This window comes from Engystomops pustulosus, chromosome 9 (genome assembly GCF_040894005.1).
Source record: "Engystomops pustulosus chromosome 9, aEngPut4.maternal, whole genome shotgun sequence".
Classification (NCBI taxonomy): domain Eukaryota; kingdom Metazoa; phylum Chordata; class Amphibia; order Anura; family Leptodactylidae; genus Engystomops; species Engystomops pustulosus.
The window spans coordinates 69584573-69605213 of NC_092419.1; the positions used below are offsets into that span (position 1 = coordinate 69584573).

General features: G+C 45.8%; 82 pseudogenes; all 82 read left to right on the top strand.

Annotated features, from left to right (window-relative positions):
* The first annotated feature begins 6 nt into the window (after positions 1-6).
* Positions 7-125, top strand: LOC140092397 (5S ribosomal RNA; annotated as a pseudogene).
* A 70-nt stretch (positions 126-195) lies between these two features.
* Positions 196-314, top strand: LOC140081391 (5S ribosomal RNA; annotated as a pseudogene).
* Positions 315-384: 70 nt separating this feature from the next.
* Positions 385-503, top strand: LOC140078461 (5S ribosomal RNA; annotated as a pseudogene).
* A 70-nt stretch (positions 504-573) lies between these two features.
* On the top strand, positions 574-692 carry LOC140102045 (5S ribosomal RNA; annotated as a pseudogene).
* A 70-nt stretch (positions 693-762) lies between these two features.
* LOC140096106 (5S ribosomal RNA) lies at positions 763-881 on the top strand (annotated as a pseudogene).
* A 251-nt stretch (positions 882-1132) lies between these two features.
* Positions 1133-1251, top strand: LOC140081392 (5S ribosomal RNA; annotated as a pseudogene).
* Positions 1252-1321: 70 nt separating this feature from the next.
* LOC140092398 (5S ribosomal RNA) lies at positions 1322-1440 on the top strand (annotated as a pseudogene).
* A 70-nt stretch (positions 1441-1510) lies between these two features.
* LOC140082878 (5S ribosomal RNA) lies at positions 1511-1629 on the top strand (annotated as a pseudogene).
* A 70-nt stretch (positions 1630-1699) lies between these two features.
* On the top strand, positions 1700-1818 carry LOC140102047 (5S ribosomal RNA; annotated as a pseudogene).
* A 259-nt stretch (positions 1819-2077) lies between these two features.
* Positions 2078-2196, top strand: LOC140084542 (5S ribosomal RNA; annotated as a pseudogene).
* Positions 2197-2266: 70 nt separating this feature from the next.
* LOC140087893 (5S ribosomal RNA) lies at positions 2267-2385 on the top strand (annotated as a pseudogene).
* Positions 2386-2636: 251 nt separating this feature from the next.
* LOC140093929 (5S ribosomal RNA) lies at positions 2637-2755 on the top strand (annotated as a pseudogene).
* Positions 2756-2825: 70 nt separating this feature from the next.
* On the top strand, positions 2826-2944 carry LOC140081393 (5S ribosomal RNA; annotated as a pseudogene).
* A 70-nt stretch (positions 2945-3014) lies between these two features.
* LOC140102048 (5S ribosomal RNA) lies at positions 3015-3133 on the top strand (annotated as a pseudogene).
* Positions 3134-3203: 70 nt separating this feature from the next.
* On the top strand, positions 3204-3322 carry LOC140102049 (5S ribosomal RNA; annotated as a pseudogene).
* A 70-nt stretch (positions 3323-3392) lies between these two features.
* LOC140102050 (5S ribosomal RNA) lies at positions 3393-3511 on the top strand (annotated as a pseudogene).
* A 259-nt stretch (positions 3512-3770) lies between these two features.
* Positions 3771-3889, top strand: LOC140084543 (5S ribosomal RNA; annotated as a pseudogene).
* Positions 3890-3959: 70 nt separating this feature from the next.
* LOC140102051 (5S ribosomal RNA) lies at positions 3960-4078 on the top strand (annotated as a pseudogene).
* Positions 4079-4148: 70 nt separating this feature from the next.
* Positions 4149-4267, top strand: LOC140086988 (5S ribosomal RNA; annotated as a pseudogene).
* A 440-nt stretch (positions 4268-4707) lies between these two features.
* LOC140092399 (5S ribosomal RNA) lies at positions 4708-4826 on the top strand (annotated as a pseudogene).
* Positions 4827-4896: 70 nt separating this feature from the next.
* LOC140086989 (5S ribosomal RNA) lies at positions 4897-5015 on the top strand (annotated as a pseudogene).
* A 448-nt stretch (positions 5016-5463) lies between these two features.
* On the top strand, positions 5464-5582 carry LOC140084544 (5S ribosomal RNA; annotated as a pseudogene).
* Positions 5583-5652: 70 nt separating this feature from the next.
* On the top strand, positions 5653-5771 carry LOC140078539 (5S ribosomal RNA; annotated as a pseudogene).
* A 70-nt stretch (positions 5772-5841) lies between these two features.
* LOC140102052 (5S ribosomal RNA) lies at positions 5842-5960 on the top strand (annotated as a pseudogene).
* A 70-nt stretch (positions 5961-6030) lies between these two features.
* On the top strand, positions 6031-6149 carry LOC140084545 (5S ribosomal RNA; annotated as a pseudogene).
* Positions 6150-6219: 70 nt separating this feature from the next.
* LOC140081949 (5S ribosomal RNA) lies at positions 6220-6338 on the top strand (annotated as a pseudogene).
* Positions 6339-6778: 440 nt separating this feature from the next.
* Positions 6779-6897, top strand: LOC140081667 (5S ribosomal RNA; annotated as a pseudogene).
* A 251-nt stretch (positions 6898-7148) lies between these two features.
* On the top strand, positions 7149-7267 carry LOC140083516 (5S ribosomal RNA; annotated as a pseudogene).
* A 70-nt stretch (positions 7268-7337) lies between these two features.
* On the top strand, positions 7338-7456 carry LOC140081395 (5S ribosomal RNA; annotated as a pseudogene).
* A 70-nt stretch (positions 7457-7526) lies between these two features.
* On the top strand, positions 7527-7645 carry LOC140092400 (5S ribosomal RNA; annotated as a pseudogene).
* Positions 7646-7715: 70 nt separating this feature from the next.
* LOC140086234 (5S ribosomal RNA) lies at positions 7716-7834 on the top strand (annotated as a pseudogene).
* A 70-nt stretch (positions 7835-7904) lies between these two features.
* Positions 7905-8023, top strand: LOC140096107 (5S ribosomal RNA; annotated as a pseudogene).
* A 251-nt stretch (positions 8024-8274) lies between these two features.
* On the top strand, positions 8275-8393 carry LOC140088156 (5S ribosomal RNA; annotated as a pseudogene).
* Positions 8394-8463: 70 nt separating this feature from the next.
* On the top strand, positions 8464-8582 carry LOC140098758 (5S ribosomal RNA; annotated as a pseudogene).
* A 259-nt stretch (positions 8583-8841) lies between these two features.
* Positions 8842-8960, top strand: LOC140084546 (5S ribosomal RNA; annotated as a pseudogene).
* A 70-nt stretch (positions 8961-9030) lies between these two features.
* LOC140102053 (5S ribosomal RNA) lies at positions 9031-9149 on the top strand (annotated as a pseudogene).
* A 70-nt stretch (positions 9150-9219) lies between these two features.
* On the top strand, positions 9220-9338 carry LOC140086990 (5S ribosomal RNA; annotated as a pseudogene).
* A 70-nt stretch (positions 9339-9408) lies between these two features.
* On the top strand, positions 9409-9527 carry LOC140087894 (5S ribosomal RNA; annotated as a pseudogene).
* Positions 9528-9967: 440 nt separating this feature from the next.
* Positions 9968-10086, top strand: LOC140081396 (5S ribosomal RNA; annotated as a pseudogene).
* Positions 10087-10156: 70 nt separating this feature from the next.
* Positions 10157-10275, top strand: LOC140102054 (5S ribosomal RNA; annotated as a pseudogene).
* A 70-nt stretch (positions 10276-10345) lies between these two features.
* LOC140102055 (5S ribosomal RNA) lies at positions 10346-10464 on the top strand (annotated as a pseudogene).
* A 70-nt stretch (positions 10465-10534) lies between these two features.
* On the top strand, positions 10535-10653 carry LOC140102058 (5S ribosomal RNA; annotated as a pseudogene).
* Positions 10654-10912: 259 nt separating this feature from the next.
* Positions 10913-11031, top strand: LOC140084547 (5S ribosomal RNA; annotated as a pseudogene).
* A 70-nt stretch (positions 11032-11101) lies between these two features.
* On the top strand, positions 11102-11220 carry LOC140102059 (5S ribosomal RNA; annotated as a pseudogene).
* A 70-nt stretch (positions 11221-11290) lies between these two features.
* On the top strand, positions 11291-11409 carry LOC140086992 (5S ribosomal RNA; annotated as a pseudogene).
* Positions 11410-11849: 440 nt separating this feature from the next.
* LOC140087050 (5S ribosomal RNA) lies at positions 11850-11968 on the top strand (annotated as a pseudogene).
* A 70-nt stretch (positions 11969-12038) lies between these two features.
* Positions 12039-12157, top strand: LOC140095366 (5S ribosomal RNA; annotated as a pseudogene).
* Positions 12158-12227: 70 nt separating this feature from the next.
* On the top strand, positions 12228-12346 carry LOC140092012 (5S ribosomal RNA; annotated as a pseudogene).
* Positions 12347-12975: 629 nt separating this feature from the next.
* On the top strand, positions 12976-13094 carry LOC140082154 (5S ribosomal RNA; annotated as a pseudogene).
* Positions 13095-13164: 70 nt separating this feature from the next.
* LOC140096985 (5S ribosomal RNA) lies at positions 13165-13283 on the top strand (annotated as a pseudogene).
* Positions 13284-13542: 259 nt separating this feature from the next.
* On the top strand, positions 13543-13661 carry LOC140084763 (5S ribosomal RNA; annotated as a pseudogene).
* Positions 13662-13731: 70 nt separating this feature from the next.
* Positions 13732-13850, top strand: LOC140102060 (5S ribosomal RNA; annotated as a pseudogene).
* Positions 13851-13920: 70 nt separating this feature from the next.
* LOC140081397 (5S ribosomal RNA) lies at positions 13921-14039 on the top strand (annotated as a pseudogene).
* A 70-nt stretch (positions 14040-14109) lies between these two features.
* On the top strand, positions 14110-14228 carry LOC140102061 (5S ribosomal RNA; annotated as a pseudogene).
* Positions 14229-14298: 70 nt separating this feature from the next.
* LOC140095780 (5S ribosomal RNA) lies at positions 14299-14417 on the top strand (annotated as a pseudogene).
* Positions 14418-14487: 70 nt separating this feature from the next.
* LOC140102062 (5S ribosomal RNA) lies at positions 14488-14606 on the top strand (annotated as a pseudogene).
* A 259-nt stretch (positions 14607-14865) lies between these two features.
* Positions 14866-14984, top strand: LOC140102063 (5S ribosomal RNA; annotated as a pseudogene).
* A 70-nt stretch (positions 14985-15054) lies between these two features.
* On the top strand, positions 15055-15173 carry LOC140102064 (5S ribosomal RNA; annotated as a pseudogene).
* Positions 15174-15243: 70 nt separating this feature from the next.
* LOC140081398 (5S ribosomal RNA) lies at positions 15244-15362 on the top strand (annotated as a pseudogene).
* Positions 15363-15432: 70 nt separating this feature from the next.
* On the top strand, positions 15433-15551 carry LOC140102065 (5S ribosomal RNA; annotated as a pseudogene).
* Positions 15552-15621: 70 nt separating this feature from the next.
* LOC140102066 (5S ribosomal RNA) lies at positions 15622-15740 on the top strand (annotated as a pseudogene).
* Positions 15741-15810: 70 nt separating this feature from the next.
* Positions 15811-15929, top strand: LOC140089052 (5S ribosomal RNA; annotated as a pseudogene).
* Positions 15930-15999: 70 nt separating this feature from the next.
* Positions 16000-16118, top strand: LOC140096789 (5S ribosomal RNA; annotated as a pseudogene).
* A 70-nt stretch (positions 16119-16188) lies between these two features.
* LOC140081399 (5S ribosomal RNA) lies at positions 16189-16307 on the top strand (annotated as a pseudogene).
* A 70-nt stretch (positions 16308-16377) lies between these two features.
* LOC140084548 (5S ribosomal RNA) lies at positions 16378-16496 on the top strand (annotated as a pseudogene).
* A 70-nt stretch (positions 16497-16566) lies between these two features.
* LOC140086754 (5S ribosomal RNA) lies at positions 16567-16685 on the top strand (annotated as a pseudogene).
* Positions 16686-16755: 70 nt separating this feature from the next.
* On the top strand, positions 16756-16874 carry LOC140098574 (5S ribosomal RNA; annotated as a pseudogene).
* A 70-nt stretch (positions 16875-16944) lies between these two features.
* LOC140087895 (5S ribosomal RNA) lies at positions 16945-17063 on the top strand (annotated as a pseudogene).
* A 251-nt stretch (positions 17064-17314) lies between these two features.
* On the top strand, positions 17315-17433 carry LOC140082155 (5S ribosomal RNA; annotated as a pseudogene).
* Positions 17434-17503: 70 nt separating this feature from the next.
* LOC140096986 (5S ribosomal RNA) lies at positions 17504-17622 on the top strand (annotated as a pseudogene).
* A 259-nt stretch (positions 17623-17881) lies between these two features.
* LOC140102067 (5S ribosomal RNA) lies at positions 17882-18000 on the top strand (annotated as a pseudogene).
* Positions 18001-18259: 259 nt separating this feature from the next.
* On the top strand, positions 18260-18378 carry LOC140081400 (5S ribosomal RNA; annotated as a pseudogene).
* Positions 18379-18810: 432 nt separating this feature from the next.
* Positions 18811-18929, top strand: LOC140102070 (5S ribosomal RNA; annotated as a pseudogene).
* A 70-nt stretch (positions 18930-18999) lies between these two features.
* LOC140102071 (5S ribosomal RNA) lies at positions 19000-19118 on the top strand (annotated as a pseudogene).
* A 70-nt stretch (positions 19119-19188) lies between these two features.
* On the top strand, positions 19189-19307 carry LOC140096648 (5S ribosomal RNA; annotated as a pseudogene).
* Positions 19308-19377: 70 nt separating this feature from the next.
* On the top strand, positions 19378-19496 carry LOC140081401 (5S ribosomal RNA; annotated as a pseudogene).
* Positions 19497-19566: 70 nt separating this feature from the next.
* Positions 19567-19685, top strand: LOC140078130 (5S ribosomal RNA; annotated as a pseudogene).
* A 70-nt stretch (positions 19686-19755) lies between these two features.
* Positions 19756-19874, top strand: LOC140102072 (5S ribosomal RNA; annotated as a pseudogene).
* Positions 19875-19944: 70 nt separating this feature from the next.
* LOC140102073 (5S ribosomal RNA) lies at positions 19945-20063 on the top strand (annotated as a pseudogene).
* A 70-nt stretch (positions 20064-20133) lies between these two features.
* LOC140094054 (5S ribosomal RNA) lies at positions 20134-20252 on the top strand (annotated as a pseudogene).
* A 70-nt stretch (positions 20253-20322) lies between these two features.
* On the top strand, positions 20323-20441 carry LOC140090713 (5S ribosomal RNA; annotated as a pseudogene).
* A 70-nt stretch (positions 20442-20511) lies between these two features.
* LOC140080390 (5S ribosomal RNA) lies at positions 20512-20630 on the top strand (annotated as a pseudogene).
* Positions 20631-20641: the final 11 nt, after the last annotated feature.

Below are 20641 nucleotides of genomic sequence, written 5' to 3' on the forward strand. Positions count from 1 at the left end.
GCTGCTGTCAACGGCCATTCTAAGCTGAATGTGCCTGCTCTCGTCAGATGGCAGCAGCAATGCAGCTTAAGGCTTGGCAAGTACCAGCATGGGAGACTGGCTGGGAATCCCAAGTTCCGTTGACCTTTTTGAACCTGAAAATTGTGTTAGTTTCTCTATGAGATAGTAAAAGAAGGTTCAAATTGAACAGCTGCTGTCAACGGCCATTCTAAGCTGAATGTGCCTGCTCTCGTCAGATCGCAGCAGCAATGCAGCTTAAGGCTTGGCAAGTACCAGCATGGGAGACTGGCTGGGAATCCCAAGTTCTGTTGACCTTTTTGAACCTGAAAATTGTTAGTTTCTCTGTCAAAGATGGTAAAAGAAGGTTCAAATTGAACAGCTGCTGTCAACGGCCATTCTAAGCTGAACGTGCCTGCTCTCGTCAGATCGCAGCAGCAATGCAGCTTAAGGCTTGGCAAGTACCAGCATGGGAGACTGGCTGGGAATCCCAAGTTCCGTTGACCTTTTTGAACCTGAAAATTGTGTTAGTTTCTCTATGAGATAGTAAAAGAAGGTTCAAATTGAACAGCTGCTGTCAACGGCCATTCTAAGCTGAATGTGCCTGCTCTCGTCAGATCGCAGCAGCAATGCAGCTTAAGGCTTGGCAAGTACCAGCATGGGAGACTGGCTGGGAATCCCAAGTTCCGTTGACCTTTTTGAACCTGAAAATTGTGTTAGTTTCTCTATGAGATAGTAAAAGAAGGTTCAATTTGAACAGCTGCTGTCAACAGCCAATCTAAGCTGAATGTGCCTGCTCTCGTCAGATCGCAGCAGCAATGCAGCTTAAGGCTTGGCAAGTACCAGCATGGGAGACTGGCTGGGAATCCCAAGTTCTGTTGAACTTTTTGAACCTGAAAATTGTGTTAGTTTCTCTATGAGATAGTAAAAGAAGGTTCAAATTGAACAGCTGCTGTCAACGGCCATTCTAAGCTGAATGTGCCTGCTCTCGTCAGATCGCAGCAGCTTAAGGCTTGGCAAGTACCAGCATGGGAGACTGGCTGGGAATCCCAAGTTCCGTTGACCTTTTTGAACCTGAAAATTGTGTTAGTTTCTCTATGAGATAGTAAAAGAAGGTTCAAACTGAACAGCTGCTGTCAACGGCCATTCTAAGCTGAATGTGCCTGCTCTCGTCAGATCGCAGCAGCAATGCAGCTTAAGGCTTGGCAAGTACCAGCATGGGAGACTGGCTGGGAATCCCAAGTTCTGTTGACCTTTTTGAACCTGAAAATTGTTAGTTTCTCTGTCAAAGATGATAAAAGAAGGTTCAAATTGAACAGCTGCTGTCAACGGCCATTCTAAGCTGAATGTGCCTGCTCTCGTCAGATGGCAGCAGCAATGCAGCTTAAGGCTTGGCAAGTACCAGCATGGGAGACTGGCTGGGAATCCCAAGTTCCGTTGACCTTTTTGAACCTGAAAATTGTGTTAGTTTCTCTATGAGATAGTAAAAGAAGGTTCAAATTGAACAGCTGCTGTCAATGGCCATTCTAAGCTGAATGTGCCTGCTCTCGTCAGATCGCAGCAGCAATGCAGCTTAAGGCTTGGCAAGTACCAGCATGGGAGACTGGCTGGGAATCCCAAGTTCCGTTGACCTTTTTGAACCTGAAAATTGTGTTAGTTTCTCTATGAGATAGTAAAAGAAGGTTCAAATTGAACAGCTGCTGTCAACGGCCATTCTAAGCTGAATGTGCCTGCTCTCGTCAGATCGCAGCAGCAATGCAGCTTAAGGCTTGGCAAGTACCAGCATGGGAGACTGGCTGGGAATCCCAAGTTCCGTTGACCTTTTTGAACCTGAAAATTGTGTTAGTTTCTCTATGAGATAGTAAAAGAAGGTTCAAATTGAACAGCTGCTGTCAACGGCCATTCTAAGCTGAATGTGCGTGCTCTTGTCGGATCACAGCAGCGATGCGGCTTAAGGCTTGGCAAGTACCAGCATGGGAGACTGGCTGCGAATCCCAAGTTCCGTTGACCTTTTTGAACCTGAAAATTGTGTTAGTTTCTCTATGAGATAGTAAAAGAAGGTTCAAAGTGAACAGCTGCTGTCAACGGCCATTCTAAGCTGAATGTGCCTGCTCTCGTCAGATCGCAGCATCAATGCAGCTTAAGGCTTGGCAAGTACCAGCATGGGAGACTGGCTGGGAATCCCAAGTTCCGTTGACCTTTTTGAACCTGAAAATTGTGTTCGTTTCTCTATGAGATAGTAAAAGAAGGTTCAAATTGAACAGCTGCTGTCAACAGCCAATCTAAGCTGAATGTGCCTGCTCTCGTCAGATCGCAGCAGCAATGCAGCTTAAGGCTTGGCAAGTACCAGCATGGGAGACTGGCTGGGAATCCCAAGTTCTGTTGACCTTTTTGAACCTGAAAATTGTGTTAGTTTCTCTATGAGATAGTAAAAGAAGGTTCAAATTGAACAGCTGCTGTCAACGGCCATTCTAAGCTGAATGTGCCTGCTCTCGTCAGATCGCAGCAGCTTAAGGCTTGGCAAGTACCAGCATGGGAGACTGGCTGGGAATCCCAAGTTCCGATGACCTTTTTGAACCTGAAAATTGTGTTAGTTTCTCTATGAGATAGTAAAAGAAGGTTCAAACTGAACAGCTGCTGTCAACGGCCATTCTAAGCTGAATGTGCCTGCTCTCGTCAGATCGCAGCAGCAATGCAGCTTAAGGCTTGGCAAGTACCAGCATGGGAGACTGGCTGGGAATCCCAAGTTTCATTGACCTTTTTGAACCTGAAAATTGTGTTAGTTTCTCTATGAGATAGTAAAAGAAAGTAGAAATTAGGCAGCTGCTGTCAACGGCCATTCTAAGCTGAATGTGCCTGCTCTCGTCAGATCGCAGCAGCAATGCAGCTTAAGGCTTGGCAAGTACCAGCATGGGAGACTGGCTGGGAATCCCAAGTTCTGTTGACCTTTTTGAACCTGAAAATTGTTAGTTTCTCTATCAAAGATGGTAAAAGAAGGTTCAAATTGAACAGCTGCTGTCAACGGCCATTCTAAGCTGAATGTGCCTGCTCTCGTCAGATCGCAGCAGCAATGCAGCTTAAGGCTTGGCAAGTACCAGCATGGGAGACTGGCTGGGAATCCCAAGTTCCGTTGACCTTTTTGAACCTGAAAATTGTGTTAGTTTCTCTATGAGATAGTAAAAGAAGGTTCAAATTGAACAGCTGCTGTCAACGGCCATTCTAAGCTGAATGTGCCTGCTCTCGTCAGATCGCAGCAGCAATGCAGCTTAAGGCTTGGCAAGTACCAGCATGGGAGACTGGCTGGGAATCCCAAGTTCCGTTGACCTTTTTGAACCTGAAAATTGTGTTAGTTTCTCTATGAGATAGTAAAAGAAGGTTCAAATTGAACAGCTGCTGTCAACGGCCATTCTAAGCTGAATGTGCCTGCTCTCGTCAGATCGCAGCAGCAATGCAGCTTAAGGCTTGGCAAGTACCAGCATGGGAGACTGGCTGGGAATCCCAAGTTCCGTTGACCTTTTTGAACCTGAAAATTGTGTTAGTTTCTCTATGAGATAGTAAAAGAAGGTTCAAATTGAACAGCTGCTGTCAACGGCCATTCTAAGCTGAATGTGCGTGCTCTTGTCGGATCACAGCAGCGATGCGGCTTAAGGCTTGGCAAGTACCAGCATGGGAGACTGGCTGCGAATCCCAAGTTCCGTTGACCTTTTTGAACCTGAAAATTGTGTTAGTTTCTCTATGAGATAGTAAAAGAAGGTTCAAACTGAACAACTGCTGTCAACGGCCATTCTAAGCTGAATGTGCCTGCTCTCGTCAGATCGCAGCATCAATGCAGCTTAAGGCTTGGCAAGTACCAGCATGGGAGACTGGCTGGGAATCCCAAGTTCCGTTGACCTTTTTGAACCTGAAAATTGTGTTAGTTTCTCTATGAGATAGTAAAAGAAGGTTCAAATTGAACAGCTGCTGTCAACGGCCATTCTAAGCTGAATGTGCCTGCTCTCGTCAGATCGCAGCAGCAATGCAGCTTAAGGCTTGGCAAGTACCAGCATGGGAGACTGGCTGGGAATCCCAAGTTCCGTTGACCTTTTTGAACCTGAAAATTGTGTTAGTTTCTCTATGAGATAGTAAAAGAAGGTTCAAATTGAACAGCTGCTGTCAACGGCCATTCTAAGCTGAATGTGCCTGCTCTCGTCAGATTGCAGCAGCAATGCAGCTTAAGGCTTGGCAAGTACCAGCATGGGAGACTGGCTGGGAATCCCAAGTTCCGTTGACCTTTTTGAACCTGAAAATTGTGTTAGTTTCTCTATGAGATAGTAAAAGAAGGTTCAAATTGAAGAGCAGCTGTGAACAGCCGATCTAAGCTGAATGTGCCTGCTCTCGTCAGATCGCAGCAGCAATGCAGCTTAAGGCTTGGCAAGTACCAGCATGGGAGACTGGCTGGGAATCCCAAGTTTTGTTGACCTTTTTGAACCTGAAAATTGTGTTAGTTTCTCTATGAGATAGTAAAAGAAGGTACAAATTGAACAGCTGCTGTCAACGGCCATTCTAAGCTGAATGTGCCTGCTCTCGTCAGATCGCAGCAGCTTAAGGCTTGGCAAGTACCAGCATGGGAGACTGGCTGGGAATCCCAAGTTCCGTTGACCTTTTTGAACCTGAAAATTGTGTTAGTTTCTCTATGAGATAGTAAAAGAAGGTTCAAACTGAACAGCTGCTGTCAACGGCCATTCTAAGCTGAATGTGCCTGCTCTCGTCAGATGGCAGCAGCAATGCAGCTTAAGGCTTGGCAAGTACCAGCATGGGAGACTGGCTGGGAATCCCAAGTTCCGTTGACCTTTTTGAACCTGAAAATTGTGTTAGTTTCTCTATGAGATAGTAAAAGAAGGTTCAAATTGAACAGCTGCTGTCAACGGCCATTCTAAGCTGAATGTGCCTGCTCTCGTCAGATTGCAGCAGCAATGCAGCTTAAGGCTTGGCAAGTACCAGCATGGGAGACTGGCTGGGAATCCCAAGTTCCGTTGACCTTTTTGAACCTGAAAATTGTGTTAGTTTCTCTATGAGATAGTAAAAGAAGGTTCAAATTGAACAGCTGCTGTCAACAGCCAATCTAAGCTGAATGTGCCTGCTCTCGTGAGATCGCAGCAGCAATGCAGCTTAAGGCTTGGCAAGTACCAGCATGGGAGACTGGCTGGGAATCCCAAGTTCCGTTGACCTTTTTGAACCTGAAAATTGTGTTAGTTTCTCTATGAGATAGTAAAAGAAGGTTCAAATTGACCAGCTGCTGTCAACGGCCATTCTAAGCTGAATGTGCCTGCTCTCGTCAGATTGCAGCAGCAATGCAGCGTAAGACTTGGCAAGTACCAGCATGGGAGACTGGCTGGGAATCCCAAGTTCCGTTGACCTTTTTGAACCTGAAAATTGTGTTAGTTTCTCTATGAGATAGTAAAAGAAGGTTCAAATTGAACAGCTGCTGTCAACGGCCATTCTAAGCTGAATGTGCCTGCTCTCGTCAGATCGCAGCATCAATGCAGCTTAAGGCTTGGCAAGTACCAGCATGGGAGACTGGCTGGGAATCCCAAGTTCCGTTGACCTTTTTGAACCTGAAAATTGTGTTAGTTTCTCAATGAGATAGTAAAAGAAGGTTCAAATTGAACAGCTGCTGTCAACGGCCATTCTAAGCTGAATGTGCCTGCTCTCGTCAGATCGCAGCAGCAATGCAGCTTAAGGCTTGGCAAGTACCAGCATGGGAGACTAGCTGGGAATCCCAAGTTCTGTTGACCTTTTTGAACCTGAAAATTGTGTTAGTTTCTCTATGAGATAGTAAAAGAAGGTTCAAATTGAACAGCTGCTGTCAACGGCCATTCTAAGCTGAATGTGCCTGCTCTCGTCAGATCGCAGCAGCAATGCAGCTTAAGGCTTGGCAAGTACCAGCATGGGAGACTGGCTGGGAATCCCAAGTTCCGTTGACCTTTTTGAACCTGAAAATTGTGTTAGTTTCTCTATGAGATAGTAAAAGAAGGTTCAAACTGAACAGCTGCTGTCAACGGCCATTCTAAGCTGAATGTGCCTGCTCTCGTCAGATCGCAGCATCAATGCAGCTTAAGGCTTGGCAAGTACCAGCATGGGAGACTGGCTGGGAATCCCAAGTTCCGTTGACCTTTTTGAACCTGAAAATTGTGTTAGTTTCTCTATGAGATAGTAAAAGAAGGTTCAAATTGAACTGCTGCTGTCAACAGCCATTCTAAGCTGAATGTGCCTGCTCTCGTCAGATCGCAGCAGCAATGCAGCTTAAGGCTTGGCAAGTACCAGCATGGGAGACTGGCTGGGAATCCCAAGTTCTGTTGACCTTTTTGAACCTGAAAATTGTGTTATTTTCTCTATGAGATAGTAAAAGAAGGTTCAAATTGAACAGCTGCTGTCAACGGCCATTCTAAGCTGAATGTGCCTGCTCTCGTCAGATCGCAGCAGCTTAAGGCTTGGCAAGTACCAGCATGGGAGACTGGCTGGGAATCCCAAGTTCTGTTGACCTTTTTGAACCTGAAAATTGTGTTAGTTTCTCTATGAGATAGTAAAAGAAGGTTCAAATTGAACAGCTGCTGTCAACGGCCATTCTAAGCTGAATGTGCGTGCTCTTGTCGGATCACAGCAGCGATGCGGCTTAAGGCTTGGCAAGTACCAGCATGGGAGACTGGCTGCGAATTCCAAGTTCCGTTGACCTTTTTGAACCTGAAAATTGTGTTAGTTTCTCTATGAGATAGTAAAAGAAGGTTCAAACTGAACAGCTGCTGTCAACGGCCATTCTAAGCTGAATGTGCCTGCTCTCGTCAGATCGCAGCAGCAATGCAGCTTAAGGCTTGGCAAGTACCAGCATGGGAGACTAGCTGGGAATCCCAAGTTCCGTTGACATTTTTGAACCTGAAAATTGTGTTAGTTTCTCTATGAGATAGTAAAAGAAGGTTCAAACTGAACAGCTGCTGTCAACGGCCATTCTAAGCTGAATGTGCCTGCTCTCGTCAGATCGCAGCAGCTTAAGGCTTGGCAAGTACCAGCATGGGAGACTGGCTGGGAATCCCAAGTTCCGTTGACCTTTTTGAACCTGAAAATTGTGTTAGTTTCTCTATGAGATAGTAAAAGAAGGTTCAAACTGAACAGCTGCTGTCAACGGCCATTCTAAGCTGAATGTGCCTGCTCTCGTCAGATCGCAGCAGCAATGCAGCTTAAGGCTTGGCAAGTACCAGCATGGGAGACTGGCTGGGAATCCCAAGTTTCGTTGACCTTTTTGAACCTGAAGATTGTGTTAGTTTCTCTATGAGATAGTAAAAGAAAGTAGAAATTAGGCAGCTGCTGTCAACGGCCATTCTAAGCTGAATGTGCCTGCTCTCGTCAGATCGCAGCAGCAATGCAGCTTAAGGCTTGGCAAGTACCAGCATGGGAGACTGGCTGGGAATCCCAAGTTCTGTTGACCTTTTTGAACCTGAAAATTGTTAGTTTCTCTGTCAAAGATGGTAAAAGAAGGTTCAAATTGAACAGCTGCTGTCAACGGCCATTCTAAGCTGAATGTGCCTGCTCTCGTCAGATGGCAGCAGCAATGCAGCTTAAGGCTTGGCAAGTACCAGCATGGGAGACTGGCTGGGAATCCCAAGTTCCGTTGACCTTTTTGAACCTGAAAATTGTGTTAGTTTCTCTATGAGATAGTAAAAGAAGGTTCAAATTGAACAGCTGCTGTCAACGTCCATTCTAAGCTGAATGTGCCTGCTCTCGTCAGATCGCAGCAGCAATGCAGCTTAAGGCTTGGCAAGTACCAGCATAGGAGACTGGCTGGGAATCCCAAGTTCCGTTGACCTTTTTGAACCTGAAAATTGTGTTAGTTTCTCTATGAGATAGTAAAAGAAGGTTCAAATTGAACAGCTGCTGTCAACAGCCAATCTAAGCTGAATGTGCCTGCTCTCGTCAGATCGCAGCAGCAATGCAGCTTAAGGCTTGGCAAGTACCAGCATGGGAGACTGGCTGGGAATCCCAAGTTCTGTTGAACTTTTTGAACCTGAAAATTGTGTTAGTTTCTCTATGAGATAGTAAAAGAAGGTTCAAATTGAACAGCTGCTGTCAACGGCCATTCTAAGCTGAATGTGCCTGCTCTCGTCAGATCGCAGCAGCTTAAGGCTTGGCAAGTACCAGCATGGGAGACTGGCTGGGAATCCCAAGTTTCGTTGACCTTTTTGAACCTGAAAATTGTGTTAGTTTCTCTATGAGATAGTAAAAGAAGGTTCAAACTGAACAGCTGCTGGCAACGGCCATTCTAAGCTGAATGTGCCTGCTCTCGTCAGATCGCAGCAGCAATGCAGCTTAAGGCTTGGCAAGTACCAGCATGGGAGACTGGCTGGGAATCCCAAGTTCTGTTGACCTTTTTGAACCTGAAAATTGTTAGTTTCTCTGTCAAAGATGGTAAAAGAAGGTTCAAATTGAACAGCTGCTGTCAACGGCCATTCTAAGCTGAATGTGCCTGCTCTCGTCAGATGGCAGCAGCAATGCAGCTTAAGGCTTGGCAAGTACCAGCATGGGAGACTGGCTGCGAATCCCAAGTTCCGTTGACCTTTTTGAACCTGAAAATTGTGTTAGTTTCTCTATGAGATAGTAAAAGAAGGTTCAAATTGAACAGCTGCTGTCAACGGCCATTCTAAGCTGAATGTGCGTGCTCTTGTCGGATCACAGCAGCGATGCGGCTTAAGGCTTGGCAAGTACCAGCATGGGAGACTGGCTGCGAATCCCAAGTTCCGTTGACCTTTTTGAACCTGAAAATTGTGTTAGTTTCTCTATGAGATAGTAAAAGAAGGTTCAAACTGAACAGCTGCTGTCAACGGCCATTCTAAGCTGAATGTGCCTGCTCTCGTCAGATCGCAGCATCAATGCAGCTTAAGGCTTGGCAAGTACCAGCATGGGAGACTGGCTGGGAATCCCAAGTTCCGTTGACCTTTTTGAACCTGAAAATTGTGTTAGTTTCTCTATGAGATAGTAAAAGAAGGTTCAAATTGAACAGCTGCTGTCAACGGCCATTCTAAGCTGAATGTGCCTGCTCTCGTCAGATCGCAGCAGCAATGCAGCTTAAGGCTTGGCAAGTACCAGCATGGGAGACTGGCTGGGAATCCCAAGTTCCGTTGACCTTTTTGAACCTGAAAATTGTGTTAGTTTCTCTATGAGATAGTAAAAGAAGGTTCAAATTGAACAGCTGCTGTCAACGGCCATTCTAAGCTGAATGTGCCTGCTCTCGTCAGATTGCAGCAGCAATGCAGCTTAAGGCTTGGCAAGTACCAGCATGGGAGACTGGCTGGGAATCCCAAGTTCCGTTGACCTTTTTGAACCTGAAAATTGTGTTAGTTTCTCTATGAGATAGTAAAAGAAGGTTCAAATTGAACAGCTGCTGTCAACAGCCAATCTAAGCTGAATGTGCCTGCTCTCGTCAGATCGCAGCAGCAATGCAGCTTAAGGCTTGGCAAGTACCAGCATGGGAGACTGGCTGGGAATCCCAAGTTCTGTTGACCTTTTTGAACCTGAAAATTGTGTTAGTTTCTCTATGAGATAGTAAAAGAAGGTTCAAATTGAACAGCTGCTGTCAACGGCCATTCTAAGCTGAATGTGCCTGCTCTCGTCAGATCGCAGCAGCTTAAGGCTTGGCAAGTACCAGCATGGGAGACTGGCTGGGAATCCCAAGTTCCGATGACCTTTTTGAACCTGAAAATTGTGTTAGTTTCTCTATGAGATAGTAAAAGAAGGTTCAAACTGAACAGCTGCTGTCAACGGCCATTCTAAGCTGAATGTGCCTGCTCTCGTCAGATGGCAGCAGCAATGCAGCTTAAGGCTTGGCAAGTACCAGCATGGGAGACTGGCTGGGAATCCCAAGTTTCATTGACCTTTTTGAACCTGAAAATTGTGTTAGTTTCTCTATGAGATAGTAAAAGAAAGTAGAAATTAGGCAGCTGCTGTCAACGGCCATTCTAAGCTGAATGTGCCTGCTCTCGTCAGATCGCAGCAGCAATGCAGCTTAAGGCTTGGCAAGTACCAGCATGGGAGACTGGCTGGGAATCCCAAGTTCTGTTGACCTTTTTGAACCTGAAAATTGTTAGTTTCTCTGTCAAAGATGGTAAAAGAAGGTTCAAATTGAACAGCTGCTGTCAACGGCCATTCTAAGCTGAATGTGCCTGCTCTCGTCAGATCGCAGCAGCAATGCAGCTTAAGGCTTGGCAAGTACCAGCATGGGAGACTGGCTGGGAATCCCAAGTTCCGTTGACCTTTTTGAACCTGAAAATTGTGTTAGTTTCTCTATGAGATAGTAAAAGAAGGTTCAAATTGAACAGCTGCTGTCAACGGCCATTCTAAGCTGAATGTGCCTGCTCTCGTCAGATCGCAGCAGCAATGCAGCTTAAGGCTTGGCAAGTACCAGCATGGGAGACTGGCTGGGAATCCCAAGTTCCGTTGACCTTTTTGAACCTGAAAATTGTGTTAGTTTCTCTATGAGATAGTAAAAGAAGGTTCAAATTGAACAGCTGCTGTCAACGGCCATTCTAAGCTGAATGTGCCTGCTCTCGTCAGATCGCAGCAGCAATGCAGCTTAAGGCTTGGCAAGTACCAGCATGGGAGACTGGCTGGGAATCCCAAGTTCCGTTGACCTTTTTGAACCTGAAAATTGTGTTAGTTTCTCTATGAGATAGTAAAAGAAGGTTCAAATTGAACAGCTGCTGTCAACGGCCATTCTAAGCTGAATGTGCGTGCTCTTGTCGGATCACAGCAGCGATGCGGCTTAAGGCTTGGCAAGTACCAGCATGGGAGACTGGCTGCGAATCCCAAGTTCCGTTGACCTTTTTGAACCTGAAAATTGTGTTAGTTTCTCTATGAGATAGTAAAAGAAGGTTCAAACTGAACAACTGCTGTCAACGGCCATTCTAAGCTGAATGTGCCTGCTCTCGTCAGATCGCAGCATCAATGCAGCTTAAGGCTTGGCAAGTACCAGCATGGGAGACTGGCTGGGAATCCCAAGTTCCGTTGACCTTTTTGAACCTGAAAATTGTGTTAGTTTCTCTATGAGATAGTAAAAGAAGGTTCAAATTGAACAGCTGCTGTCAACGGCCATTCTAAGCTGAATGTGCCTGCTCTCGTCAGATCGCAGCAGCAATGCAGCTTAAGGCTTGGCAAGTACCAGCATGGGAGACTGGCTGGGAATCCCAAGTTCCGTTGACCTTTTTGAACCTGAAAATTGTGTTAGTTTCTCTATGAGATAGTAAAAGAAGGTTCAAATTGAACAGCTGCTGTCAACGGCCATTCTAAGCTGAATGTGCCTGCTCTCGTCAGATTGCAGCAGCAATGCAGCTTAAGGCTTGGCAAGTACCAGCATGGGAGACTGGCTGGGAATCCCAAGTTCCGTTGACCTTTTTGAACCTGAAAATTGTGTTAGTTTCTCTATGAGATAGTAAAAGAAGGTTCAAATTGAAGAGCAGCTGTGAACAGCCGATCTAAGCTGAATGTGCCTGCTCTCGTCAGATCGCAGCAGCAATGCAGCTTAAGGCTTGGCAAGTACCAGCATGGGAGACTGGCTGGGAATCCCAAGTTTTGTTGACCTTTTTGAACCTGAAAATTGTGTTAGTTTCTCTATGAGATAGTAAAAGAAGGTACAAATTGAACAGCTGCTGTCAACGGCCATTCTAAGCTGAATGTGCCTGCTCTCGTCAGATCGCAGCAGCTTAAGGCTTGGCAAGTACCAGCATGGGAGACTGGCTGGGAATCCCAAGTTCCGTTGACCTTTTTGAACCTGAAAATTGTGTTAGTTTCTCTATGAGATAGTAAAAGAAGGTTCAAACTGAACAGCTGCTGTCAACGGCCATTCTAAGCTGAATGTGCCTGCTCTCGTCAGATCGCAGCAGCAATGCAGCTTAAGGCTTGGCAAGTACCAGCATGGGAGACTGGCTGGGAATCCCAAGTTCTGTCGACCTTTTTGAACCTGAAAATTGTTAGTTTCTCTGTCAAAGATGGTAAAAGAAGGTTCAAATTGAACAGCTGCTGTCAACGGCCATTCTAAGCTGAATGTGCCTGCTCTCGTCAGATGGCAGCAGCAATGCAGCTTAAGGCTTGGCAAGTACCAGCATGGGAGACTGGCTGGGAGTCCCAAGTTCCGTTGACCTTTTTGAACCTGAAAATTGTGTTAGTTTCTCTATGAGATAGTAAAAGAAGGTTCAAATTGAACAGCTGCTGTCAACGGCCATTCTAAGCTGAATGTGCCTGCTCTCGTCAGATTGCAGCAGCAATGCAGCTTAAGGCTTGGCAAGTACCAGCATGGGAGACTGGCTGGGAATCTCAAGTTCCGTTGACCTTTTTGAACCTGAAAATTGTGTTAGTTTCTCTATGAGATAGTAAAAGAAGGTTCAAATTGAACAGCTGCTGTCAACAGCCAATCTAAGCTGAATGTGCCTGCTCTCGTGAGCTCGCAGCAGCAATGCAGCTTAAGGCTTGGCAAGTACCAGCATGGGAGACTGGCTGGGAATCCCAAGTTCCGTTGACCTTTTTGAACCTGAAAATTGTGTTAGTTTCTCTATGAGATAGTAAAAGAAGGTTCAAATTGACCAGCTGCTGTCAACGGCCATTCTAAGCTGAATGTGCCTGCTCTCGTCAGATTGCAGCAGCAATGCAGCGTAAGACTTGGCAAGTACCAGCATGGGAGACTGGCTGGGAATCCCAAGTTCCGTTGACCTTTTTGAACCTGAAAATTGTGTTAGTTTCTCTATGAGATAGTAAAAGAAGGTTCAAATTGAACAGCTGCTGTCAACGGCCATTCTAAGCTGAATGTGCCTGCTCTCGTCAGATCGCAGCAGCTTAAGGCTTGGCAAGTACCAGCATGGGAGACTGGCTGGGAATCCCAAGTTCCGTTGACCTTTTTGAACCTGAAAATTGTGTTAGTTTCTCTATGAGATAGTAAAAGAAGGTTCAAACTGAACAGCTGCTGTCAACGGCCATTCTAAGCTGAATGTGCCTGCTCTCGTCAGATCGCAGCAGCAATGCAGCTTAAGGCTTGGCAAGTACCAGCATGGGAGACTGGCTGGGAATCCCAAGTTCCGTTGACATTTTTGAACCTGAAAATTGTGTTAGTTTCTCTATGAGATAGTAAAAGAAGGTTCAAACTGAACAGCTGCTGTCAACGGCCATTCTAAGCTGAATGTGCCTGCTCTCGTCAGATCGCAGCATCAATGCAGCTTAATGCTTGGCAAGTACCAGCATGGGAGACTGGCTGGGAATCCCAAGTTCCGTTGACCTTTTTGAACCTGAAAATTGTGTTAGTTTCTCTATGAGATAGTAAAAGAAGGTTCAAATTGAACAGCTGCTGTCAACAGCCAATCTAAGCTGAATGTGCCTACTCTCGTCAGATCGCAGCAGCAATGCAGCTTAAGGCTTGGCAAGTACCAGCATGGGAGACTGGCTGGGAATCCCAAGTTCCGTTGACCTTTTTGAACCTGAAAATTGTGTTAGTTTCTCTATGAGATAGTAAAAGAAGGTTCAAAGTGAACAGCTGCTGTCAACGGCCATTCTAAGCTGAATGTGCCTGCTCTCGTCAGATCGCAGCAGCAATGCAGCTTAAGGCTTGGCAAGTACCAGCATGGGAGACTGGCTGGGAATCCCAAGTTCCGTTGCCCTTTTTGAACCTGAAAATTGTGTTAGTTTCTCTATGAGATAGTAAAAGAAGGTTCAAATTGAACAGCTGCTGTCAACGGCCATTCTAAGCTGAATGTGCCTGCTCTCGTCAGATCGCAGCAGCAATGCAGCTTAAGGCTTGGCAAGTACCAGCATGGGAGACTGGCTGGGAATCCCAAGTTCCGTTGACCTTTTTGAACCTGAAAATTGTGTTAGTTTCTCTATGAGATAGTAAAAGAAGGTTCAAATTGAACAGCTGCTGTCAACGGCCATTCTAAGCTGAATGTGCCTGCTCTCGTCAGATCGCAGCAGCAATGCAGCTTAAGGCTTGGCAAGTACCAGCATGGGAGACTGGCTGGGAATCCCAAGTTCTGTTGACCTTTTTGAACCTGAAAATTGTGTTAGTTTCTCTATGAGATAGTAAAAGAAGGTTCAAATTGAACAGCTGCTGTCAACGGCCATTCTAAGCTGAATGTGCCTGCTCTCGTCAGATCGCAGCAGCAATGCAGCTTAAGGCTTGGCAAGTACCAGCATGGGAGACTGGCTGGGAATCCCAAGTTCCGTTGACCTTTTTGAACCTGAAAATTGTGTTAGTTTCTCTATGAGATAGTAAAAGAAGGTTCAAATTGAACAGCTGCTGTCAACGGCCATTCTAAGCTGAATGTGCCTGCTCTTGTCAGATCGCAGCAGCAATGCAGCTTAAGGTTTGGCAAGTACCAGCATGGGAGACTGGCTGGGAATCCCAAGTTCCGTTGACCTTTTTGAACCTGAAAATTGTTAGTTTCTCTGTCAAAGATGGTAAAAGAAGGTTCAAATTGAACAGCTGCTGTCAACGGCCATTCTAAGCTGAATGTGCCTGCTCTCGTCAGATCGCAGCAGCAATGCAGCTTAAGGCTTGGCAAGTACCAGCATGGGAGACTGGCTGGGAATCCCAAGTTCCGTTGACCTTTTTGAACCTGAAAATTGTGTTAGTTTCTCTATGAGATAGTAAAAGAAGGTTCAAATTGAACAGCTGCTGTCAACAGCCAATCTAAGCTGAATGTGCCTACTCTCGTCAGATCGCAGCAGCAATGCAGCTTAAGGCTTGGCAAGTACCAGCATGGGAGACTGGCTGGGAATCCCAAGTTCCGTTGACCTTTTTGAACCTGAAAATTGTGTTAGTTTCTCTATGAGATAGTAAAAGAAGGTTCAAAGTGAACAGCTGCTGTCAACGGCCATTCTAAGCTGAATGTGCCTGCTCTCGTCAGATCGCAGCAGCAATGCAGCTTAAGGCTTGGCAAGTACCAGCATGGGAGACTGGCTGGGAATCCCAAGTTCCGTTGACCTTTTTGAACCTGAAAATTGTGTTAGTTTCTCTATGAGATAGTAAAAGAAGGTTCAAATTGAACAGCTGCTGTCAACGGCCATTCTAAGCTGAATGTGCCTGCTCTCGTCAGATCGCAGCAGCAATGCAGCTTAAGGCTTGGCAAGTACCAGCATGGGAGACTGGCTGGGAATCCCAAGTTCCGTTGACCTTTTTGAACCTGAAAATTGTGTTAGTTTCTCTATGAGATAGTAAAAGAAGGTTCAAATTGAACAGCTGCTGTCAACGGCCATTCTAAGCTGAATGTGCCTGCTCTCGTCAGATCGCAGCAGCAATGCAGCTTAAGGCTTGGCAAGTACCAGCATGGGAGACTGGCTGGGAATCCCAAGTTCTGTTGACCTTTTTGAACCTGAAAATTGTGTTAGTTTCTCTATGAGATAGTAAAAGAAGGTTCAAATTGAACAGCTGCTGTCAACGGCCATTCTAAGCTGAATGTGCCTGCTCTCGTCAGATCGCAGCAGCAATGCAGCTTAAGGCTTGGCAAGTACCAGCATGGGAGACTGGCTGGGAATCCCAAGTTCCGTTGACCTTTTTGAACCTGAAAATTGTGTTAGTTTCTCTATGAGATAGTAAAAGAAGGTTCAAATTGAACAGCTGCTGTCAACGGCCATTCTAAGCTGAATGTGCCTGCTCTCGTCAGATCGCAGCAGCAATGCAGCTTAAGGCTTGGCAAGTACCAGCATGGGAGACTGGCTGGGAATCCCAAGTTCCGTTGACCTTTTTGAACCTGAAAATTGTGTTAGTTTCTCTATGAGATAGTAAAAGAAGGTTCAAATTGAACAGCTGCTGTCAACGGCCATTCTAAGCTGAATGTGCCTGCTCTTGTCAGATCGCAGCAGCAATGCAGCTTAAGGCTTGGCAAGTACCAGCATGGGAGACTGGCTGGGAATCCCAAGTTCCGTTGACCTTTTTGAACCTGAAAATTGTTAGTTTCTCTGTCAAAGATGGTAAAAGAAGGTTCAAATTGAACAGCTGCTGTCAACGGCCATTCTAAGCTGAATGTGCCTGCCCTTGTCAGATCGCAGCAGCAATGCAGCTTAAGGCTTGGCAAGTACCAGCATGGGAGACTGGCTGGGAATCCCAAGTTCCGTTGACCTTTTTGAACCTGAAAATTGTGTTAGTTTCTCTATGAGATAGTAAAAGAAGGTTCAAATTGAACAGCTGCTGTCAACGGCCATTCTAAGCTGAATGTGCCTGCTCTCGTCAGATCGCAGCAGCAATGCAGCTTAAGGCTTGGCAAGTACCAGCATGGGAGACTGGCTGGGAATCCCAAGTTCTGTTGACCTTTTTGAACCTGAAAATTGTGTTAGTTTCTCTATGAGATAGTAAAAGAAGGTTCAAACTGAACAGCTGCTGTCAACGGCCATTCTAAGCTGAATGTGCCTGCTCTCGTCAGATCGCAGCATCAATGCAGCTTAAGGCTTGGCAAGTACCAGCATGGGAGACTGGCTGGGAATCCCAAGTTCCGTTGACCTTTTTGAACCTGAAAATTGTGTTAGTTTCTCTATGAGATAGTAAAAGAAGGTTCAAATTGAACAGCTGCTGTCAACGACCATTCTAAGCTGAATGTGCCTGCTCTCGTCAGATCGCAGCAGCAATGCAGCTTAAGGCTTGGCAAGTACCAGCATGGGAGACTGGCTGGGAATCCCAAGTTCCGTTGACCTTTTTGAACCTGAAAATTGTGTTAGTTTCTCTATGAGATAGTAAAAGAAGGTTCAAATTGAACAGCTGCTGTCAACGGCCATTCTAAACTGAATGTGCCTGCTCTCGTCAGATTGCAGCAGCAATGCAGCTTAAGACTTGGCAAGTACCAGCATGGGAGACTGGCTGGGAATCCCAAGTTCCGTTGACCTTTTTGAACCTGAAAATTGTGTTAGTTTCTCTATGAGATAGTAAAAGAAGGTTCAAATTGAACAGCTGCTGTCAACAGCCAATCTAAGCTGAATGTGCCTGCTCTCGTCAGATCGCAGCAGCAATGCAGCTTAAGGCTTGGCAAGTACCAGCATGGGAGACTGGCTGGGAATCCCAAGTTCTGTTGACCTTTTTGAACCTGAAAATTGTGTTAGTTTCTCTATGAGATAGTAAAAGAAGGTTCAAATTGAACAGCTGCTGTCAACGGCCATTCTAAGCTGAATGTGCCTGCTCTCGTCAGATCGAAGCAGCTTAAGGCTTGGCAAGTACCAGCATGGGAGACTGGCTGGGAATCCCAAGTTCCGTTGACCTTTTTGAACCTGAAAATTGTGTTAGTTTCTCTATGAGATAGTAAAAGAAGGTTCAAACTGAACAGCTGCTGTCAACGGCCATTCTAAGCTGAATGTGCCTGCTCTCGTCAGATCGCAGCAGCAATGCAGCTTAAGGCTTGGCAAGTACCAGCATGGGAGACTGGCTGGGAATCCCAAGTTCCGTTGACATTTTTGAACCTGAAAATTGTGTTAGTTTCTCTATGAGATAGTAAAAGAAGGTTCAAACTGAACAGCTGCTGTCAACGGCCATTCTAAGCTGAATGTGCCTGCTCTCGTCAGATCGCAGCATCAATGCAGCTTAATGCTTGGCAAGTACCAGCATGGGAGACTGGCTGGGAATCCCAAGTTCCGTTGACCTTTTTGAACCTGAAAATTGTGTTAGTTTCTCTATGAGATAGTAAAAGAAGGTTCAAATTGAACAGCTGCTGTCAACAGCCAATCTAAGCTGAATGTGCCTACTCTCGTCAGATCGCAGCAGCAATGCAGCTTAAGGCTTGGCAAGTACCAGCATGGGAGACTGGCTGGGAATCCCAAGTTCCGTTGACCTTTTTGAACCTGAAAATTGTGTTAGTTTCTCTATGAGATAGTAAAAGAAGGTTCAAAGTGAACAGCTGCTGTCAACGGCCATTCTAAGCTGAATGTGCCTGCTCTCGTCAGATCGCAGCAGCAATGCAGCTTAAGGCTTGGCAAGTACCAGCATGGGAGACTGGCTGGGAATCCCAAGTTCCGTTGACCTTTTTGAACCTGAAAATTGTGTTAGTTTCTCTATGAGATAGTAAAAGAAGGTTCAAATTGAACAGCTGCTGTCAACGGCCATTCTAAGCTGAATGTGCCTGCTCTTGTCAGATCGCAGCAGCAATGCAGCTTAAGGCTTGGCAAGTACCAGCATGGGAGACTGGCTTGAAATCCCAAGTTCTGTTGACCTTTTTGAACCTGAAAATTGTGTTAGTTTTTCTATGAGATAGTAAAAGAGGGTTCAAATTGAACAGCTGCTGTCAACGGCCATTCTAAGCTGAATGTGCCTGCTCTCGTCAGATCGCAGCAGCAATGCAGCTTAAGGCTTGGCAAGTACCAGCATGGGAGACTGGCTGGGAATCCCAAGTTCTGTTGACCTTTTTGAACCTGAAAATTGTGTTAGTTTCTCTATGAGATAGTAAAAGAAGGTTCAAACTGAACAGCTGCTGTCAACGGCCATTCTAAGCTGAATGTGCCTGCTCTCGTCAGATCGCAGCAGCTTAAGGCTTGGCAAGTACCAGCATGGGAGACTGGCTGGGAATCCCAAGTTCCGTTGACCTTTTTGAACCTGAAAATTGTGTTAGTTTCTCTATGAGATAGTAAAAGAAGGTTCAAATTGAACAGCTGCTGTCAACGGCCATTCTAAGCTGAATGTGCCTGCTCTCGTCAGATCGCAGCAGCTTAAGGCTTGGCAAGTACCAGCATGGGAGACTGGCTGGGAATCCCAAGTTCCGTTGACCTTTTTGAACCTGAAAATTGTGTTAGTTTCTCTATGAGATAGTAAAAGAAGGTTCAAATTGAACAGCTGCTGTCAACGGCCATTCTAAGCTGAATGTGCCTGCTCTCGTCAGATCGCAGCAGCAATGCAGCTTAAGGCTTGGCAAGTACCAGCATGGGAGACTGGCTGGGAATCCCAAGTTCCGTTGACCTTTTTGAACCTGAAAATTGTGTTAGTTTCTCTATGAGATAGTAAAAGAAGGTTCAAATTGAACAGCTGCTGTCAACGGCCATTCTAAGCTGAATGTGCCTGCTCTCGTCAGATCGCAGCAGCAATGCAGCTTAAGGCTTGGCAAGTACCAGCATGGGAGACTGGCTGGGAATCCCAAGTTCCGTTGACCTTTTTGAACCTGAAAATTGTGTTAGTTTCTCTATGAGATAGTAAAAGAAGGTTCAAATTGAACAGCTGCTGTCAACGGCCATTCTAAGCTGAATGTGCCTGCTCTTGCCAGATCGCAGCAGCAATGCAGCTTAAGGCTTGGCAAGTACCAGCATGGGAGACTGGCTGGGAATCCCAAGTTCCGTTGACCTTTTTGAACCTGAAAATTGTTAGTTTCTCTGTCAAAGATGGTAAAAGAAGGTTCAAATTGAACAGCTGCTGTCAACGGCCATTCTAAGCTGAATGTGCCTGCTCTCGTCAGATCGCAGCAGCAATGCAGCTTAAGGCTTGGCAAGTACCAGCATGGGAGACTGGCTGGGAATCCCAAGTTCTGTTGACCTTTTTGAACCTGAAAATTGTGTTAGTTTCTCTATGAGATAGTAAAAGAAGGTTCAAATTGAAAAGCTGCTGTCAACGGCCATTCTAAGCTGAATGTGCCTGCTCTCGTCAGATCGCAGCAGCAATGCAGCTTAAGGCTTGGTAAGTACCAGCATGGGAGACTGGCTGGGAATCCCAAGTTCCGTTGACCTTTTTGAACCTGAAAATTGCGTTAGTTTCTCTATGAGATAGTAAAAGAAGGTTCAAATTGAACAGCTGCTGTCAACGGCCATTCTAAGCTGAATGTGCCTGCTCTCGTCAGATCGCAGCAGCAATGCAGCTTAAGGCTTGGCAAGTACCAGCATGGGAGACTGGCTGGGAATCCCAAGTTCCGTTGACCTTTTTGAACCTGAAAATTGTGTTAGTTTCTCTATGAGATAGTAAAAGAAGGCTCAAATTGAACAGCTGCTGTCAACGGCCATTCTAAGCTGAATGTGCCTGCTCTCGTCAGATCGCAGCAGCAATGCAGCTTAAGGCTTGGCAAGTACCAGCATGGGAGACTGGCTGGGAATCCCAAGTTCCGTTGACCTTTTTGAACCTGAAAATTGTTAGTTTCTCTGTCAAAGATGGTAAAAGAAGGTTCAAATTGAACAGCTGCTGTCAACGGCCATTCTAAGCTGAATGTGCCTGCTCTCGTCAGATGGCAGCAGCAATGCAGCTTAAGGCTTGGCAAGTACCAGCATGGGAGACTGGCTGGGAATCCCAAGTTCTGTTGACCTTTTTGAACCTGAAAATTGTGTTAGTTTCTCTATGAGATAGTAAAAGAAGGTTCAAATTGAACAGCTGCTGTCAACGGCCATTCTAAGCTGAATGTGCCTGCTCTCGTCAGATCGCAGCAGCAATGCAGCTTAAGGCTTGGCAAGTACCAGCATGGGAGACTGGCTGGAAATCCCAAGTTCTGTTGACCTTTTTGAACCTGAAAATTGTGTTAGTTTTTCTATGAGATAGTAAAAGAGGGTTGAAATTGAACAGCTGCTGTCAACGGCCATTCTAAGCTGAATGTGCCTGCTCTCATCAGATCGCAGCAGCAATGCAGCTTAAGGCTTGGCAAGTACCAGCATGGGAGACTGGCTGGGAATCCCAAGTTCTGTTGACCTTTTTGAACCT